Here is a 15,948-nt window from a genome sequence, read left to right as displayed (position 1 = left end):
TTTGAATTCTTTCCTGGCACCAGGGAGGAACTGAAATAATTAAAGCCCCCCACACACACACAGGCTGTGAGGTCACTAGCACCTGCCCGCTGACCCGGTGAATAAATCTGATGGGCTGAGAGCCAGGGCCACAGACACCCTCCACCCACGTCTGTCCTGCATCACCGCACTCTGCCCGGCTCCCTCCTTCCTTCCTCGGAAGAGCGCCCTTCAGTGCCATCTTCCCCCACTCCGCGAGTCAACCCTCCTCTTACTTCCTGATGAGTTTCCCCTCTTCGCCCAGCCCTCCTGCTCCAAAGCCCTCCTCAGTGAATCCTCCCTCAGAGGAATGCCCTCCCCGGCCCCTCCCCTGCTGCTCACAAGCTTAAGATGGACTGAGGCAGCCCTTGGTGGCCAGAGCTGAGTCAGAGGCGCTGGGGAGAGGAGGACAGGCAACCGAGAGTGAGGGGACACCAGAGGCATCCAGCAAGGCTGTGAACACTCCAGTGGCCAGACCCGGTGCATTTAGGGAGACTGAGGGCACGCCAGAGGCCAGGCCCAGACATCTAGGGAGACTAAGGGACAGCAGAGGTCAGACCTGAGGCATCCAGGGAGACTGAGGGACAGCAGAGGTCAGACCTGAGGCATCCAGGGAGACTGAGGGACAGCAGAGGCCGGACCTGAGGCATCGAGGTAGACTGAGGGCACACCAGATGCCAGACCCTAGGCATCCAGGGAGAGTGAGGGCACGTCAGGACCAGGCCTGAGGCATCCAGGGACACTGAGGTACAGCAGAGGCCAGACCTGAGTCATCGAAGGAGACTGAGGGCACACCAGAGACCCGGCCTGAGGCATCCAGGAGACTGAGGGACAGCAGAGGTCAGACCTGAGGCATCCAGGGAGACTGAGGGACAGCAGAGGCCGGACCTGAGGCATCGAGGTAGACTGAGGGCACACCAGATGCCAGACCCTAGGCATCCAGGGAGAGTGAGGGCACGCCAGGACCAGGCCTGAGGCATCCAGGGAGACTGAGGTACAGCAGAGGCCAGACCTGAGTCATCGAAGGAGACTGAGGGCACACCAGAGACCCGGCCTGAGGCATCCAGGGAGGCTGAGGGACAGCAGAGGTCAGACCTAAGACATCCAGGAGACTGAGGGACAGCAGAGGCCAGACCTGAGTCATCGAAGGAGACTGAGGGCACACCAGAGACCCGGCCTGAGGCATCCAGGGAGGCTGAGGGACAGCAGAGGTCAGACCTAAGACATCCAGGAGACTGAGGGACAGCAGAGGCCAGACCTGAGACATCGAAGGAGACTGAGGGAACACCAGAGGCCAACCCCGAGGCATCCAGGGAAGCTTGGGCACGCCAGAGACTGAGGAAGAGCAGAGGCGTCCAGTGAGACTGAGGGACAACAGAGGCATCCAAGGAAAGTCAAGGAGGCATACAGTGAAAGTCCAGGGGACACAGAAACATACTAGAGACATCCAAGAAAAATAGGGCATCTAGGGAGGGTCCAGCTGACAGCAAGTGAGCATCAACGAAACAGAAGACATTAAGAGAGACTGGAGATATCAAGAGAGAGCTAAGACAGCCGGAGACTTGGGGAAGCCTGACACAGCCAGGGACACAAGAGACGTCCAGGGTCATCGTAGGACCGCAGAGGAGGTAAGTGTCCTGTCTGGGTGCATGTAATTACATGTGTACAGAGCTTCCTGCCCCTGGTGAGAGGCTTGTATTGAGGCGAGGTTACCTGGGAAGCGTTTTGTTGTCGTGCGTGAGTGACCATCCCGGTGCTGTTATCTTGTCTTGGTTTGCAGTACTTTTAGCGTGGTCGTGGGAAAAAGACAGAACATGTGCAGTTTACATTAATCATTTCCTGAGCATTATTTTGCACGCCCCTTAATTAATTCCGGGTGACTTCCAAAACCACCATCCCACATCTGGTGCTGGACCCAGCAGTCGAGACAGATGATCTGTACCGTCTTGGAGCCACAGATGAGGAACAGGCTAAACAATCGCTGGGATGGACTGTATTAGACACCATGATGCAAGACTTTATTTTAACAAGAGAGTTTATAATGATTTAAAGTGTTCAGTCGAGAGTCTGATGAAGGCCAGGAGTGGGATCTGCAGAGGCAGACCCCGTTAAAGCCATCCATGATAACAGCTGTTATTGACGAGAGAAAAGTAATTCTAAACGAATTTATTTAGCGCGTGCTAGTGTATCAAAGGGTCCAGCCGTAGTGGTGGGCAGCAGATCCCTTCGTGGGTTGGTTTCCCGTCTCTTAGTGTGTTGGACTGTTTAAGGGGGTGATGGTGGCTGCATGAATACTAAGGCGTGTCCTTGATTTGTCCTGATGATTGCTCGATACCACAATATGATTGCTCTGTGGGTGCATCTTGGAGGAGGGCGGCACAAAAGCAGCGCCTTGATCACAGTCGTTACAGGCCGCTGGGATGAATGTATTAGTCGGACTTCCTATAGTTGTTAGATCTAATGTACACTGTGGCCTGCACTGACTTCAGTCGTTGTAAGTCCTCATGCATCTGACCTTGTTCCCTTGTCTATTACTATTTAAACCTCACTACAATTCGGACATAATTTGTTAACTCTTGCAGTTTGCAAAGACAATCCTAATATTCTATTAAGGCATAAGTGTTAATCACCTTTATTGAAGCCCTTTAGGATTGTGACTCAAAGAACGGACGCTGATGATGCCACTTGTGAATGTTTATGGAGTGAAAAGGTTTTCTTCCTTTCTCTGAGGCACAGAGAGACAGTGCTCGTTAGGCTCCCAAGCGGAAGAGGGAGAGTGTAACATACTAATAGAAGATGCACACTCACATAGAGTCACTGAAGGTCGATAGGTAAAAACAATGTGCTTTATTTCCAGATACAAGTTAGAGGTAGAAACCCCCCACAAAGACACACTGTGGACCAGCTCAGTGGTGCAAGCATCAGTTGCACACATAAGAGATGGAGCACAATGCCAGCTTCCCTCGCAGAGAGCAGGAACCTCATGCACTGCTACGGTGCAGGGCACATGGGACAGTGAGCATGGACAGTACTGCAAGCTTTCTCACACACACAGAGGAAAATTGCAACACAGCAGCAGCACAAGCTTTCTCACACACGAAAACAAAACCAGGCACACACAAAAGACATATACAACACAGTAGATGTGCGACCCTTCACAGACACACAAAGGACAGGTGCAGCACAGACAGCAGCCGTGCAAGTTTACTTCGTGGTGACACATTGCCTTACACACCACAGGTGCAGTGAGTGCAGTCGCAGTGCGGTGTTCTCTGACACGCCATCTCAGTGTGTCCCAGGTTCCTGCGGCATTATCATTCAATGGTAAGTTTCTCAGTGTAGGAAAAACAACTCTAAAAAGGATTCCTCCGATTACTTTCTCTTGCTTTAGAGTACAGCCAATTATTAGTGATTACTTTACCTTTCATTACACTAAGGAAGCATATTACTCTCATTACTTCCCCTGCCTTGGATTACAGAAAGAAATTAATGTTAACTTTACCTTGCATTAGAATGCAGAAGCAGATCACCCGTTAGGCTATAGGAGGGAAATGCTGTTATTACTTTACCCTGCATTTGATTGCAGGGGAATACTCTGCCTGGAGAGTGAGGTTTACGTTGATTACGTTGATTGTTTTGTCTTTAATTACAGTGTGAACTATTATGATTACTACACTGTATCTTAAAAAAGAGATTACTTCAGCGTACTGTACGGCGCTCTGACTAGTTTGCTGCATGTTATAACAGAAGATCACCCTGACTGCTTTATTCTTCTCTGGGTTATAAAGAGCTAATCCTAGCTGGGTTGTCTCTAGCTTTACCTGCATTTCATTCCTAGGAGGTTATTCTGAATGATCACCTTAAATTACAGAAGAAGAATGATTTACTCTGGAATTAATAACATAATGCAACTCCTGGAATTAATTTGCACTACATTGGATGATAGAAGGGTAATTTAGTTACATGGCAACTGGCTTAGTTATTAAACAGTAGGTGTACTCTGTACTAGATTGCATAAATAGATTACTCTCTTTGTGTTTCACTTTATTGTTTACAGACAATTCATTTAAGTCATTTACTCTGAATAAAAAGTCAGAAAATTATTTTTATGACTTTATCTTGCATCAAATTACAGGAGGCAGTTGGTGTAATTGCTTTAGTTTACGTCAGACCAGGGAAGATAACTCAAGTCATGTTGCTGTGGCCTGGTTATGGAAGCTCACTTCAATGGCTTACTTTGCATTAGAATTGAAAAACAGACACCTCTAATTACTTTATCCTTTAATCGGACTATACAATATTTTATTGAATGCTATACACTGCATATTTTTACAGAATGAGATTACTATGGTTACTGTATTCTGTATTTGATTACAGTAGTTTAGTCTGATTACTACACACTACATTACCGAGAATATGGCCCAGATTACTTTCATACATTAGAGTAATTATTGCTTCAATATAGTTACTTTTTATCTGGTTATAAAAGGTGTCTATAATAATTAATGCACCCTTTACTGAATTACAAGTGACTAATTTGATTGTTTTACCCTGCATTAGATTAGAGGATGGAATTATTCTGGTTATCCTAAAGTAGACCGTGTTCAAACTAGGCAACACACATAAACCCATGGTCTAGCAACAGAAAAGACCTTCCCCAGAGGAAGAGCAACCACAAGTGGGCAAGGAAAGCCATCAACTATCATGCGGAAATGAGCGTGGCAACAAAGCCCACCAATGGTAATACCGGATGGTCTATATGCCCGCTATAAATTCTTGGTAAACTCACAGTAGGGCTTTCGCAACCAGACAGCACAAGCTGTAAGCAAGAACTTCCAACTACTGATAGAGTGACTGAGCACAGTCCGAAGAAGCAAGAATGTGGGCATGGTGGTAGTGTGCTCTACACCCAAGCACACACGGTCGACATTACTGATAAAGTCAATGACATTGTAACAGCAAAATTGAAGTAAAATTACACAGTGGTACATAAGCGATCTTTGGTATCATGAACGATCTTTGGTACATAAGCGATCTTGAGGTCCAAAATTGACAAGGTTAGTCTGAGCTGTCACAATACAAGGATGGATGCTTCCCCCGTATAACGTTTGGCGACTGCTGGCACATACTTGGGTCACCCACTTGCCTCAGACTCTCTGGAACCCAGAGCCCCACGGCTTAGCGAACCCACTTTTCTTTCTAACCCCTAAATTGGGAGATGGGAGCACTTTGTTCCTATTGGCTGTTGTTTTGAATGCGCCAATCGAGGACACTCAATATGAGGGACATCTCTCGCGCTAGAGAGTTACGTACGGTTTCGTCCAGGTTGCTAACGGGTCGAGATGCTGCAGGCAGGAGCAGATCTTTTTAGGGGTCTTCTAGTAGCTAGAAGTTGTGCGTGGCTTAACAGGAAAGCAGCGCGAGATTCCTGGGACGACGGTGCTCGAATGAGGAAACCGTCCAAGTGAGACTGGGTCGTGAATATTCTCTGAGTCACCACCGCAGCCTTTAATCCTGCGGTAGAAAGCCAGGGTGCTGGGAGGCACTTCGTGCGGATAGTGCACTCACTCCTCCCGCGCACCCAGAGTGCAACTGAAAGTTAGAACTGTTCAGTAATAGCAGGGTTCAGCCTTCGCCACAAACCTTCAGGCTGAAGATAAGGAACCGCTACTTAAAAAAAGTGTTTTCGTGGTCCACCTCAGAGGAAGGGAAGCGCTTTCGAGTGATAACGATGTCATCCCGTGAGCTGCAGGTTTCGCTTTCTTAGCAGCAAACGCCGGACCCACCAAGCAACCGCACGGACTGGTCACGTCGCTGATTGGGATCGGTGGTCATTGAGAACGGAACGGGTATGAGTGTATACAGATCCTGTGTTAGTGCCAAGATTCAGACGTACGTGAGGGCAGTACGGTGGAAAGCTGGTAAGGCTGGAAGCGTCTACCAGTCTCCCCTTCAGCATTAAGGAGCTTTCTCATTTGTCTCCCAGTTGGACCAAAAAGTAAGTTCTGATTGAAGGATCAAGCAGCCTTCTTTTTGCCCCCTGGCTGGGAGCTACATAGAGCCTACCATCCAGATGCCAATGAAAAGGAGGAACGCAAAGACACACATCTTGTTACTTCACAAGCACCTAAACTATGACTTGATGCACGTTTTCTACCATACACTGCAAGGATGGCAGATGCTTCTGTCTGTGTGACTAATCACCCAATGGACAATTTAAATAGCACTAATTTTTCACTTAATATTTTTGTAGCACTGCTCCTCCCAATGTAGGGAGTGAGAGCTCTTTACAGAGACAATATGGTATGGAAGTGTGTACATCAATATATAGGAAATGTTACGTAGGACAAGGAGGTTTACAAAGCGTAGAAGTCGCTTATTGTCCTTACTTGTAGACATATATATGTTTATAGCACGTGGTTGGGAGAAACACAAAGTCAGATTTTAAAACGTAACACAGTGGTTGTTTGGACTAATAAGACTATCGCTATCAAAAATAACCCTCTTAACAACTTTAGAATAATGACAGGTTGAATAACAAAACAATAAAGTTTTAAACCCATGCATTGCAGTTTGCATACAGCTCCTTGATGCCGGCTCATAGCTCACCGCTGTATTAGGACTGCAACTTAGGAACCACAAGTAATCAAAGTGTCTCTGTGTCAAAAGCAGTAACCCACTTACCTATCTACATAAAATATGATTTGTGATCTGCATGTTGCATGGGATGCTTTGCAGTAGGCACATTTACCCTCCATGCTACTTTATGAGTAAAAACTGTGTCTAGACCAAACGTAGATCTCTCATGCAGGTGCATTAACAACCGGGGTTATCTTACCATTAATGTTATTCCCTCTAAAATTTGTAGGCACACTAAATCTTCGCAACAGGTGCCTTAAACCTATAAGATAAAATGCTGCCTCTTTGCAGCTAATTAAACAAGCAACGACAGGTTTACTGTCATGTTTGTCCTAATTATCAATCTGTTTGAAGCAGAGTTGTAAAAAATGTATAAATTGACTGTCAGACTCCACCTTTCACGATTTCACCTCTCGTTACTCCACCACCTTCTGCTACAGCACTCTCACCCCCAGTTTCTGAATTCCCAGAGTAAGTTGTGTTAATAGTGTTAATACTTCTTTAGAGTGATCCTCTGTCCCAGATTTTGTTCCTGGCATGTCTTATTCCCAAGAGGGCTTCTTATTCCCTCAGTACACATATTCCTAAGAGTAACCATATTAATCAGAGTACTTACAGTGGCACAAATGCTTTCATATGTTTTTATTTCCCATCGTTTTCATATTTCTTTGATTGCCCAGATAATTACTGTTCCTCACTCCCATTGTTGTTAGTCCCCAAAGTAATCTAATCTACCAGAATACTTTTACTCTCTTGAGCACTCCTGTAAGTAGCACAAAAAAATTCAGAACACCTCTATTTCCCCATTACCTTTTTATTTGTTCTATTGACCTGAGAACTGATATTCCTCAGTCACATCACAGTGAGTATTCTTAGTCCACGGATTACTCTATTCCCTACCGAACTCCTATTTCCCAGAATACTTGTATCACCCAGAGTACTTTTTAGGGTCGCGCATGCGTATCGCAGTGAGACGCTTTAGTATTTAGAAAAGGGCTCGGAGCCCTGTCAACTTCACATCAGTGTTTTTTATTGGTTCGTGGGCTTGCCTAATAAAATCTGCTTGCTTTCATTAGTCAAAGGCACGCATACGTCATGCCTTTTCCGGTGGCTAGCCCTCCTCGAGCGCAGCGACCAAGTACAGAAAACATGCGAGGCTCGCTGTTTTCTGTCCGGCTCGTGGACTTCTTTTTCTCTAATTTATGAGCGCGATCTCGTTTGGCAGAAGTCGAGCGCTTTACATAGTTAATTTCACTTTTTCGGGTTATGTACATAAATGCACTTTTGCCCAATAGGTGAAAAGTCGGGTTAGGAGTTTACAACGCGATCAGCTCTAACATGAGCAAACGCAAGACCCGTTGCATTGTAAATGCTTTTTTATTCAAGTGAGCACTTTTATTCCTAAGAGCACTTCTGTTCCTCAGAATAGTTGTTACTCCTATTCCCAAGAGCACATTAATTGCCCAGAGAACTGCAGATTATGGGTTTAGGCTAAAGTATATCCATATTCTCTAGAGTATTCCTATTCCCCAAAGTAGTAGGTTTATTTCCCAGGCTTCTTTTTCACCAAAGTACTTGTATTTCCTAGAGCACTATGCCAAAGAAGATTTTTATTCCCTAGCATGTTCACTCCTATTACCCGAGTACCCCTGTTCTGCTGAGGTTTCCCAGTACCTACATTATTCCAAAACCCCTGAGTACTTCTACCTCCCAGAACACGTGGGGACTACATTTCCAGTGGCGAGGGGAGGATCCCTGATGGCAGCATGAGGCAGCGTGGTGAAGCAGTGGCTGGACCAAAACTGAAGGAAGTCAGTCTCTGTGGAGCTCGCGATCCGAGTAGGGGACGGCGCCAGCTGGTATGAAAGGAATTGATTTTTGCTAAGTCTAAGCCTCTTCCTTTTCTCCCGAGGAGGCATTCAGCTCCTTTAATATTTGATGCTGTTGACGCAGTTAGCCTCACTTCCTCTCTATTTGTAAACAGTATAGCAGTGTGAGGGCCTCCCCAAGTATGGGACTGTGCTTACTACTAGTGCTCTGTCAGATAGGGCCGCCATTCATTTCCTGGCAAATGTTGTGCCTCAGATAGACGAGCCTGGCATGTTTGTGACTCTTCTACAACTCTCTTGGCTTTACAGAGCTGACGACATCAGGCGGGATAGTGCAAAATAATCAGGCCACAAGAGCAAAAGGCTGCTTTATTAGGACAGGTATGCTACTGAACCTCTTGTTTAAGTACAACATATAGCAAACCCCACCTCACTAATACCTTAATCAACCTATTCCTTCCCATTCTAAACCTCCACCAACATAAACAAACCACCAACAAACAAGCCAAACTTTCAGCACTCCACTCCTTTCATTTCATTCACTGCCCTTTCACACCTGACCCAAGCATTGCTCCCTTGTACCCATCTGTCAGTGCCCCCCGGCAAGGTCCGAACCGTTTCAGCCTAGTGACTGGGCCCTGTGGTTGTCTACCATCTGCCCTAACAGCAGCTACAATGAGTCCCTCAGACACATCCTGAATGTTTAATCTCAATAAAACAGGCCTAAAGGCAATGAAGAATTCATGATTCTAAAGCTGACCCAAAAGGGAGCAAGGGACCAGGAGAAAAAAGCATATTTACTCTACCTGGCAGGATGGCAGGACCACGGTGCGCATGTCAATGTGCCTATTGCAACTGTCCCTAACTGTCAAACCCCAACCAATAGTGCTCAGCCTGGGCCTGATCTACACCATCTGCCAGAAGCATCCCGGGGTGGTCGCCCTCCAAGCTGCCACCCCTGGCATCCTCATTTATCACCCAACTCACAGGTCTCTAAGCAGTGTTCCATGAACAGTTCACCTGGCTTCAACCTTTACAGGTAGGCTAGAGTTCTTAAAGCACTGAATGTGATTATAAATACATATACAGAAAGATTTCCACAGACCAAGGCTTGACTGGTCAGCATCCGTAGGAGTGAGTTGAAAATTCATCACAGAGAAAAAAAAGAGCCTAACTTCAAAAGGATTTTTTTAATAAGTCTGTAGAAATGCACCTTTCTTTTATCTTTTTGAGAGAGCATCACTGCCACTGCAATACAACCAGTGTATACTTCGTAAGGGAGTAAGTGCCAGGGCCCAACGTTTTGCTCAAAAGCCAGTGGCTGACATTATTGTCAAGGCACAAAATAACAGGGCAGCATAGTCTTGAGCCCATTTTATGCCCCTTTAACCGACCACCAGACACTCCATGTCTCTTTATCTCAATCTTGCAGATTCTTTTTCTTCTCTGCTTTCTCTCTGTTACTGAGTTTCCATCACCCTTTCTCCTTCTTTTCCTTGTTTGTGTTTTTCTTTCTCCCACTCTCGATCAAAGCTTGTTGAGGAAAAATAAGTGCCATTCCCAAGTCTGGAAATTGATATACATCTACTCTGGGAATGCATACATTGGTGTTCAAGGTGTGAGATGTGGAGCCTGACAGTGAACATATTTTTTTGCTAAAAACTCTGCTGCAGAGAAAATTGCTTACTTAGTCACAAAGAGGCTGCATTAAAAAATATCTCATGGGTATAAGGCACCTGCTGCAGAGCTCTTTGTGTGGCAGCAATTTTCAGGGGGTAATAATAAAGGTAAGATAACTCCGGTGGTTAATGCACTTGCAGGAACCTTTTGTTTTTGGTCTAGTCCTAGTTTTGACTCAAAGTAGCTTAGGGGTTTAATGTGCCTGCTTCAGAGCACTGTGTGTAACGTGTAAATCACAGATTTGTATTTTATGTAGATAGCTCAGTAAGTTTCTGCTTTTGTCACAGAGATCGTTTTGTTAATTTGTTGTTAATAAGTTGCAATCCTTGTAATATAGCACTGTGAGCAATGAACTGGTGTCTAGGAGTGCCATGCAAACTTCACAGCATAGGTTTTTTCCTCAATCTTTCATCATTCTAAAGTTGTTAAATGGGATTCTTGCATAATAATGAACTCTTACTCTTATAGACAACCCCAGCTACTACATTTTGTTTTAAATCCTGACTTTGTGTTTCTCTCAAACATGCATTCTTAATATATAATGCCCACCAGTACGGGGCAAATATCCTTGTAATCCTCATTGTTCTATATACATTTTCTTGTAAATTTATTTACAAACTTGTTTAATTTATTGTCTCTGTGTAATGAGTGTGTGTGTGATGCCAAGCACTATAAAAGACAATAAATAGAAAAAATACATGTTGGTGCTGTTTAGATCTATATTAGTGCAAATACTCATAAATATACACCTGACATTCTTACAGTGTATGGATATCTCTTACATACAGAGATTCAACAAACTCAAAAAAACTGTCTCCAAACTATGCGTTCTCTTAAGTGCTTATGAAATGATCACAATCTTTCTGTGTTTTTCCTTTTCATTATACTGGCATCGGGGTGTGTTAGTCTCCGGATACTCTGAGCCAGGATGATACTCGTACGAGAACCAATGGCACTTTAAATGAGGCCTTTGTTTTGGGTCCAACAGGAAGTGAACAGTAGGAAAGCCCTTTTACTGTTTTGTAGTTTGCTGCACTTAACTGAAAGCAGACAACTTATGTGTGCTGCTAAATGTGTCCCTGTGTCGGAAATTAATCCGGGACAAATTTAGCGTATTTTATAGGGACCAGCCGGGATCCAGCTCATATATAGCTGCCAGATCTGGGATCCAGCTGGCTTCCCCCTCATTTCTTGCACTGCTGGTTCCCAAAAATGAGTGCCAGTGGGCCCCACCTGCAACAAACAACCTGCTCAAATTGAGAACCGAATACAACATGATTTGCAGAAAAAGCACTCTTATTAGGAACTGCCCATCCAGATGTTGTACAAAATCAGAGTGCACAAAGCCAGAAGAGCTCAACAAATCTAAAATTCTTCAGATACAATTTGGGGAATCTTGCCCTGAGGGACCTGGGCCAATGTGTCTCCTCCCTATTGCCAGGGAGTTGCAATTTGTACCATTGTAGCAGGCGCCAAGGTCAAGGAGCCTTTGCCAAGCTCAAGGAGGTGCTTTCTGCATCACAGGATGAACTGAGATAAGAGCAGCCCGCAGAGATCTTTATGTGTGCAGTATTTTTCAGGGGATATTACAACAGCATGGTTATTTTGGTGGTGAATGCAAATGAAGGAAATATCTCTGATTTGTCTAGTCACAGTTTTGATTCAGGATAAAGTAGCATAAAAGGTAAATGGTCTTGCTACAATGCACAATGTGTAACATGCAGATCACAGATTAGCACTTTATGTTGATGGTTCAGAGGGTTTTTCCTTTTGTCTTGTCGTTTGTTTTGTTTTAAAAAGCACACAAATCAATTCCAGGCATCTTCAGAGGAACACATCATGCACAGTTGGAAACCATTACTATTGTGTGGGACAAGATTGATTCTCCTCCTAATGCACTCAGAAAATCCTTATACTTTAATTATAGTTGCAAAACATGAAAGTCGGAACTAGGCGTGGGCAAAATGTCCATGACACCAGTACAATCTTGTGTAATTTTGGTCATTTAACATTACAGTTGTCACATCAAATTCCCAAACTTATCCTATTATGCCACATTGCGAAATTATGGGCTGTTTGGGGGAAAATGTATTGTGAAAAAATGGAACAACGTAAAAGGAACGTAAGCAGCTGATGTTCGCTGACCTTGTGTTTTTTGTGCTTTTTTAGTGAGAACAGTTTCCTAGTGTCGAAAATAGACAGGAGGCCACCTTTTGCGCTAACAGAGTGCCAAATGGCAGATTTGTATTGTGTGTAATTTTGCGCAATATTTCTAAAATTTCTCATAATTACACAAATGCAAATTATACCAGTTTGCACACCCATAAACTCATTCGAATGCCCATAAACTACCAACCCAAAGGAGTGGATGTCTCTTCCTATGAGAACTAAGGCAAGAAATAAGCAAATATTATTGGAAAAATGCTAAAATAAGCTGCAGGTGAACTGGAAAGACCCAACTTTAACCCAAACTAGGCTTTCACCACAAAGAAAAGTCTAAAGTGTTCATGAGCATAGTGTTGTTTCATCCAGTCACATGAGGATTTACCTTAGCTGTTCCGGTTTGAAGTGTGTTCTTTTTATTCTAGACTAGATTGCGCAGAGCGAGGTTGTTGTTGAAATTGAATCTTAGACTTGTGGCAGATTTGGAAGAGGTGATTTCATGCCAGAAAAAGAGGCAGGGAAGGGGAGATGAGGAGTTGAGGTTTTTGATGGGCCCACAAACGAGCCTTCTGTTTTGGCCCCATTCATGTTCAAGTTGCTTTCTTCCCTCCAGGGAGACCGGAGAGATTTGTGTGGCTCTGGGAGAGGTGGTTGAGCTCCAAGAGGAGATCTGAAGCATGTGTATGTTGCAGGTGGATGGAGTTAGCAGTGAGCCTTGCAGGACTTAGTTTGCAGAGGAGGGAATCTGGTTCTGCAAAGGTAAATGACTGGCCCTGCTGATGGGTGATGAGCAAGGATGCCAAAGGCCCCTGACCACTCAGGGCATGGCAGGTCCAGTCTTCACCAGCAACAGTTTGGTCTCATCTGAAACAGTGACCAGAACAGTTTCCTTTCTCTGGCAGGGGAACAATCCTGATTGGTTGGTGGCCAATGTAAGCTGAAAGTAAGTTCAATGACTTGAAATGGCAGCACATTATTCTTGAGTACTGAGAGCCATGGGATGTCCACTATGAATGAATCAATGGTTGGGGTACTTGGGTGGAACAGTGTTTTTAAAAAAGAGTTGCTAAATGTTTGTTGTAAAAGTTAGGTAGATGTCTGGAGCTGAAAGAGGAGTTTAAGAATGCTGCCAAGGGCATGGCCAGGAAATCTGTAATTGAAATGACCTCCTCTGAGATCTGTTAAGGACTGAGAACCAGTATTCATTTATCTAGCACAGACTCCTGGAATTGGTTCAAAGACAAGCTGATGCATGCGATCTTGAGCGAATGACCTGTTCCTCATGTTGCGGAAGGTCAAGCTGGATGTAATGGTGTCTTTCATGACAGGAATTGGAAAGCTAACTGCAGTGTCACTACTTTTGGCCAAAAAGGAAAATGATGACGTAGGTGAGGTCTTGGATAACAGCCCACGATTTCCTGGTACAAGAAATAATTGAGGCGCTTATTCAGGATGAGATCACTTCCGTGGACTGGATCGCCCTCCATTTCATGTGTGCTTTACTTTCGTCTTACTGCTTGTTTCTAGATGATCCCTGGATTCAGAGACCACCAAGTGAAAGATGCATTGTCGCGTAATGAGCCATTAGAATTAAAATGTGGTGAGGTGACATGATATGTAGATGGGTGATGTGTTGTGATTTGTAGTGAGGTGATGTGTTGTGAGGTGGGAAGTGGTGATTTGTTGTGTGGTACAGTTATGCACGGAAACTGTGATGATTTGTGGTGAGGTGTGGTAAGGTGATGAGGATAGGCAGTGTATTGCTGGATGCTATTTATGTGTAATGAGTTGTGATGTGATCTGTGGTAGGTGTTGTGAGCTATAGTTGAGCGCATTATGTTTGGTCAAACCTTACTTATTCGTATCAAATTATGTGCGATCTTTACAGACTGGTCTGTTTATACTCGCGTTAGGCCTTTTGTCCATGTCTTCTTGAAGGGAGCAATGTATGTATGTATATATATGCTCATATTTATATAGCAGGATCCTAGCTACATAGCACTGTACATTATGTGGGGTTTTAGGAGATAGTCACTATCGTGTACTTCAAGTGGGAATTACATTACACACATTTTACTTTTTTTACCGACTGGTAGATGATTCTAGATACTACTTGTATTCAAGGGTTAGCCAGGATTCCCAGAATATTTTCAATGTCTCTCTAGTGAGAAGTATGGTTCAGCAGTCAAAATGTACTCAGAGGAGGAGGTGTAAAAGTGGTCTTGGCATTTCTGGGGCTGGCAGTCAAAGTACTTCTGCTGTTTGTGATTCCAGACTGCAGAAGAGCACACTCATAAACGCCTGTTATGGTAGGTCACCAGTTGATACACATATAGGTACTAACTAATGCCGCCGTGGACAGCAGTTGATGCATCCTTGTGCATTGACTAGTGCATCCACCTTTAAAGGACACCAAACCCTTTTTCTGGCAATGTGCCAGAATGCTCCAGTTTCCATATCATTTAGCCAATAGTTTTGGTTGACCATTGGTTATTATGTTTCCTACATGCACACGACCTGTATGCCACAGGGAATGATAGTGGCGCTTTATTTTGGCATTGGGGAGTTCTATAGTATCTCAGCACGCATTGGGACCTAATGGTCCCTCTTACCCATGCTCTGAGATTCCCAAGCCCAGGTGAAAGAGGCAGACTTTGGGTAGACTTTATGTGGATTATTACACACACTCATGTGCTGCTCTCGTGATGTGGATCCTGGGTTAAGCTGAAATGTGTTGTTATTGTCATTTGTTTCCTCATTTTTCACCACAGTTGCCTGTGCAGTGGTCCAAGCCATGTGAGTCTGCAAGATAGGACTTATCGTGTTATCATGCCTGACACACGCTGGCATTGCAGCAACCAGTCTGTCTCAGGGTTTGCACACACACAGGCCCTCACTATGAGGCAGGCGGAACAGAATTCTCATATGCAAGTCTGCTCCACCTGATTACAATTGACTTGGTGTTTTCACAACTAGTTTTCCTGGGTGCTGGAACATAGACCTATTTTTACTGGTTGGAAAAATTAGCCAGTAAAATAATTTCATGCTTCAGTTGCAAAAGAAGCCAAACCTCACTCCAGCCCCCACCCTGTCCCTCCCGACCTTCTTATCTGGCAAGAGAAGAGCATGCAATGATCCCTCTACCAACACACTCTGGAGGTACTGTGCATGTCAATGGCAGAGGCAAGGCCATGGGACCCAAGGGAGAAACACCTCTGCCACCAAGCACTGTTCTCCTTTGCATTCTCCACGATCACCCAGCACCTGTCATGGGGGAATGGGTTTATACTTTAAACGATAGGATGATGTAATCTTGGGTCAGTGAGTGATCTCCATCATCAGGGTACTACTTAAAGTTTCACACTACTTGTCCAAATATTCCCCCACACCCCAACAAAATTAACAAGGACCACCTAGCCTCTTAATAGAAGAGGAGCAGGCACTTCTACAATGGACTTTTGAAACAGGTCCAGTCAATCAGTGGGGACAAGGTGTGTACTCTCTATACTTCTGAATCTCCAACAAGAACAAAACCCCAAGACCAGTCCTGAAATCACTGTCACTCAACTGCCACAGTGGGAGACTACAAGGACAGCACATATTACAGTGGTAGAACAAC

General features: G+C 44.6%; 1 protein-coding gene across 1 annotated transcript in view; it reads left to right on the top strand.

Moving 5' to 3' along the window:
- The first annotated feature begins 395 nt into the window (after positions 1–395).
- The window catches only part of PLAT (plasminogen activator, tissue type), an 85,297-nt gene continuing 69,744 nt past the window's right edge, over positions 396–15,948 (top strand). Inside the window, exon 1 of the mRNA XM_069214094.1 lies at positions 396–1,646. The gene's annotated coding sequence lies outside the window, so the exon portion shown is untranslated. The remainder of the gene's footprint in view (positions 1,647–15,948) is intronic.

This window comes from Pleurodeles waltl, chromosome 11 (assembly GCF_031143425.1).
Source record: "Pleurodeles waltl isolate 20211129_DDA chromosome 11, aPleWal1.hap1.20221129, whole genome shotgun sequence".
Taxonomy (NCBI): domain Eukaryota; kingdom Metazoa; phylum Chordata; class Amphibia; order Caudata; family Salamandridae; genus Pleurodeles; species Pleurodeles waltl.
Note: the sequence above shows the minus strand (reverse complement) of the source record. Positions and strands in the feature narration are given on the sequence as shown.